Below are 6,000 nucleotides of genomic sequence, written 5' to 3'. Positions count from 1 at the left end.
CATTGACGCAAGAAGGCTGGTTTCCTGGTTCCATGGTTTTGGGTTTCCAACTTATTCGATTTGGTTCAACACGGTTATGAAACGCATTGCAGTCACAATTATTATAACCAACAGATAAGTCTTTTTTTTTTCTCTTTCTTAAAAATGAGTAATATTTGTATGAATATATAGTTTGGTTGTGAAAAGTGTCATGGGTATCATTTGATTTATTAGGACTGGGATGAGTCCCAATTTTTACCCTATAGAAACAGCAGAAAGGTTGACATAACAAAACCAATTTGGTTGGTGAAAGAGCCAAGGAAAAGTAAAACTAAGGTGCTGTTTGTTTTTTTTATACGTCTGAATCTGAATTGGCTGAATCTGAATTGGGTAAACTGAATTGGCTGAATCTGAAATTGGCTGAATATTTTATAAGTTAGATGTTTGTTTTTTAAATCTGAATGTTTAGGTCTGAATTAATAGTTTTACATTTATACCCCCAATTTAATATTCACAAACAAACCTAATTTTATAAAACCCTATCTCTCTCTCTCTCTCATAAAATGAAAAGCAAAACCCTAAACTCCTCCATTTCTCTTTCTCCATCTCTCTGTCTCCCTCTCACTTCCGGCCACACTTCTCTCCGACGAATCTGTCTTCCGGCCAGATATCTCTCTGACTCTCCGGTTGGTTAGTTTATCTCTCTTTCTCTCTTAGTTCCTCTCCCTCTCTAACACAAAATGAGAAACACAAATCACAGCAATGAACATTTGCTCCAAAAGAAACCCGAAGTTCTATGTAAACCCTAGATCGAGATTTTGACGTTAATATCCATGTAGACCCAATGAAAAGGTGAATAACATGAACTAGGGTTTCGTATTTCTTAAAAAAAACTAGGGTTTCGTATGGTTACACTTGTTGAGGATGCTTACCCTTCCAACCGATCACCCACGGTGCCGTTTCTTGTTTCTTATGAATAACATGAACAGGTTGAAGATGAAAGTGGGTTCAATTTCTGTATCAACCGCAAGCTAGCAACATCTCTAGATCCCAGATCTATCATCATGGTTTCATTTTTATTGTCGATTTCTAGGGTTTTATTTTTACCATTTGTGATGTATGAGAAAAAGGGAGAGAACGTGATGGTCGGCGGTGGTCGGCGGTGGTCGACGGTGATGTGTTTGACGTTAACAGAGAAAATGAAGGAGAAGACAGAGATGTGATTTCTTAGATATTTTAAGGGTATTATTGTCATTTGGCCTTTTTCAGATGTTGTACTACCAATTCAGACTTGATTTGAAGTCTGAAATTTGTGGATCTGTTTTCAGCTATTTCAGACATCAAAAGAATTCAGCCAAATTTCAGATCTTTCCAAATAAATAAAACAAACATCTGAAATCTAAATTACCATCCAATTCAGATTTCAGATCTGAAAAATAAAAAAAACAAACAGCACCTAAGTGAATTATCATTGATTATTGATGTAACATATGTGAACATAATTAGACACGATGAGGGGAAGTTCCTTTGGAAAATTAATGGAGGAAAGAAGAGAATGTTAATGGAAAGGTCTGCACTTTAGCAGTTAACCCTTCAGAATGCGAAATACAAATGACTGACCAACAATCTTATAGTGTTATATGATTAGTTGTCAAGAACCGAATCCGTAAATCCCGATACCAACAATCTTAAGACAATCATGTTTATTTTGGGTTCGATTCTTGACTATTTGGGAAACCATATTAGTCATGGTTGCTCTGGACTGCAGCCTACCACTGATCATGTTCTTCTGGTTAATATACCTGAAGTCAGGTACTAACAGTGACATGGTTATATGCAAAAATAAAAAGACAGTGACATGGTGACTCTACAACCTTCCAGGTGATATCCCATTTGTTTTGGATTCGATTTTTAAATAGTGTGGATGTCATGTTAGGCCTTTTATTTTTAGATTATGTGTACTTGATCTTTATTGATGACGTTGAGAAAACACTGTTTGATTTTGGTGTACATGTGTTCTGTCTATTACCATTATCATCATCGGTTAGATACCACCATGAAAAGTATAAGGTTTACTCTGGCGACTTAAATCGATGACCAGATTTGGGAAATCACTAATTTTAGTCTTCATGTTTTCCACTCCCTAAACATGAGTGGGAAGTCACTGCCTGACCTTTATTTATTTATTTATTTATTTTTCCATCTTCGTTCTCATATTTGGATTCATTTGATGTGGTTGAAAAATTAAAACAAATTAAATAGAGATATTTTCATAGTTCGTTCTTATGTATATCATCCTATGACCGATAGAAACCAAATTGGTATACTGTCTTTTTCCCAGTAAGTATAACTTGGTAATTTGTGTAAAGGGATTCACTGTAAGATGGGCTTATACATTTTATGTGTGCTCTATGCAAAATAGAGCAAGTACAAGGCCCATACCTAAATGTCCCATACAATCAAGGCCCATAAAGGGGTGGGCTTAAGAAAACTCAATCCAAGATAATCTATAAGCTTGAGAGGACACTTGTCTTGTGTCTACACCTAATGGCTTGTTGTTTGACACATAAGAAGACACTTGTCTTGTGTCTACACCTAATGGCTTGTTGGTTGACACATAAGAGGACACTTGTCTTGTGTCTACACCAAATGGCTTGTTGTTTGACACATAAGAGGACACTTGTCTTGTGTCTACACCAAGTGGCTTCTTGTTTGACACATTAAGGGACACTTGCCACCCATGTAGCTTCTTATACAAACTCTATGATGGATTAGAGACTTGTATAAATAGAGATGGAGTTTAGAGAAAGAAGGCTAGGGGCTCTTGCTCTAGAAAGTCTAGTTCTTGTCCATCACTTAGAGAGCTAGAGAAGAGAAAGAGAAAAGAGTCTTCTTCATCTCTACTTACTTTACTCCATCTCATATAGAAGCAAGAAGGTTAAAGATTGAAAGAAGAGAAGAAAGTTGAAGATAAAGATTAAATAAACCATCTACTACAATGGAGAAAGGTACATATACTTTATCTTGATTTTCTTTATTCCTACTCATGTATCTTGTAACAAGCATGAGATTCAAAGATCAAGGGATTAGTGTTTTCTATTGGTTGGTGTGATGAAACCAATATGAAAGAGCTAACATTCACATCTTCGTTTGCTCAATTGGTTATATCATCCAAGAATTAACATGGAAATGCCTTAGTTTAGGAAGTTAGACTGGAGCTTTATCATGGTATATATATGTCAAGCAATATATATTAATTATTATGTTGTATACATGTTGTAATAGCGGCCTACGACCCAAGTGTTGACAGAATCTCAATTCTTAATCAACGGGGGATAACACTAGTAATAATCTTAAAGCTATATTTTGTACACATATAGACTACTATGACAAGAATCAATTTGAATAATTTTTTGTTACGAGTTTGGTGGTAATGGATAATAAATTCAGTGATGGGAGATGATAATGATGACTAAGTTGAGATGTGTTACAGTGTTTGTTGTTGTGAAGGTTGATTCAATTGACTGCCAAAGTGCAGAGCCTTTTGGATGGTGCAACCAACAGGTATGTTCCAAACCTCCTGATATCTTGTGACCCGTGGTTTGAAACGGTTCAAATTGCACCACTAAGTGGCCTTCTGCCAAATTACCACTTCTCGACCACAATTGCTTCTCTCACTTGAGTACTTAATTGATGGTAAATCTATGCATTTATCCGGAGAGAGTGAGAAACAAAGCAATTGCCATTTAATTCTCGGTTGGTAATTGATGGTATAATTGTTTCCTTAAGTGCGCAAAACAAAAGGTCACTGTGACTCAGTTTGTTCGAAAGCATTATCGAAGTCGTAACAATATTTCGAAGTTAGAATGTCCAATCTAATATCTAAGGAGAAAATCAATCATTGGAATTTGGATATCTCAAACTGTGGGGGAGTTATAAAAATAAAATACCTCATGTATAGTAAGGTTTCTCTCGTACATCTGGTGGATCATTAAAAATCGGCATTGTGGGGTTGTATAATAAAATTGTGTTGTATTCTGCATCTATACCTTACATATTTTGGTTTCACCACTGTGAGGTTAACATGTGCGTCAGGTTTCCGTCAACAAGATCAAGTAATTACATAATTTAGTGGTGCAACATCATAAGAAAAGGATAAATATGTGGATTTACTAATTAGTTTTCCAGTTAATTTGTGAAACACTTTCTCTTTGTGTGCCTGTTTAGTTCAATCCATATATGTTCTCACTTTATGGACCATGGATAAGTGGAAATTTTTTAATTAGTTTATATAAAGAAATTTGGGTGGAGTGATATGCCCTTTTTAATGGTCAATTCACTATTTGGTTGCCTACTGGAAAGACGCGTGATTTCGACATCACAAAAACTTTGCAAAAGACAAGAGTATTGGGAAGTTCAGAAGTTGAACCATTTGGGGATTAATGGGCTGATATGATATCCCCTAATGAATTGTCATTTTCTAAGAGCTTTGAATTTTTGTATTTTACTCCATCTTCAGAGCAAAAAAAAAAAAAAAAAATTCATCCAATTGAAGCTCTGGAGAGTTAATTAATTGTGCAAAGACTTCATGCGGACTATGAGAATCGTCCATGGTAAATGCACCATAATGCTATATATAAATTTTATCGTATGATATGGTAGGATGGATGTATTATTTAGAGACATCGACACCATATCTAGATAAGAAACTTGGGTATCTGATTGATCATTGATACAAAAGTGATGATAGTGGATGAAAAAACTCTTTCGAACGTTAGTAAGTATTGAAAACTCTTGAATGCCTTAAACTCTCTTAATTCGAAGTGAATCTTGAAGTCTGGTTTCATGGCTTATTTAAAGGTGAGAGGTGACTGTTTGTTAACAGTCACATTTGGAGGAAAAAGTCACAACCCTCACATTTGGGGGGAAAAGTCACAACCCTCTTGAAGAAAGGAGGTACTGATCCACAGGTTTAATCTGGTCCGTCGGATGTAGATTTAATCTTGTCCGTCGGATTGCCTTTGGTATTTAAATAAAAATAAAGGCTTCTATGCTCCTAGCGACGATGCGCAAGTTCAAAGTGCAAAGTGCAAACCTCTAAAGCGCTCAATGCGCCCACGCGCGGTTTGCACCATAGCGCTCAATGTGCCCTAAACGCCCATTCGCCCACGCGCGTGCGCGGTTCGTTGGACCTTTATTTCATTCATACTATAGTATGGGAGAGCAGCTTATTATAAACCCTACATATTCCTTTAACTTACCCGATATGGGACTTTCCTTAAATATTTCACATATTTCCATATTTAAACCAAAACTTCGAAAACTAATATCTTATTCATACGGAATCGGTTTTGAGCAAACCAAAGCTTGAAATTCAAGCCCTCGACGAGATGAACGCAAAGGTACGTTATTTGAGTTGTTTCAACAAAGGGAACCTTGTCAAAAGGGCAAAAAACGCTCCTGCTGGAAAGTCGATTCCAACAAATAGGAGAAGAGACATTAACACTCGTGACCCACAAGAAGAACGTCATTGACAAGATTATTGGCACGAAGATTATTGGCACGGAAAATCCCGAAGATAAGTGAATATACGGATGTATAGGTCACTTCAGCAAGAGGATTTGATTACATTATTTATTAAATCTGTACATGTTTTACATTTAAGGATGTAAATGCCATATTGAGAAAATTTTGCTATTACAATTTCACTTGTCCAAAACTAAACTTCCATCTTGTTTCACTTATCAGTGTATTGACCAAATAATAAGATATACTGGACAATTTTTCTGTTTAATACTATGCTGAGTCAGATACTGGATTCTTGGACACTAAATACTCATATGATTGGATATTCGTGTAAGACGCTTGAACACTCTTAATTGACTTGAAGTCATTTTAATTGTATAAATGATGCAGGCGCATAAACGTGTGGGCCCACGTCCACGCGTGCCCACGTCCTATTTGGTTATAATAGTAGTTTATTTAGTATAGGAGAAGTTACTTTAATTTGATATTTCTTTA

This window comes from Eschscholzia californica, unplaced genomic scaffold, assembly GCF_041429995.1.
Source record: "Eschscholzia californica isolate CP2 unplaced genomic scaffold, dmEscCali1.0.p SCAF_1, whole genome shotgun sequence".
NCBI lineage: Eukaryota > Viridiplantae > Streptophyta > Magnoliopsida > Ranunculales > Papaveraceae > Eschscholzia > Eschscholzia californica.
Note: the sequence above shows the minus strand (reverse complement) of the source record.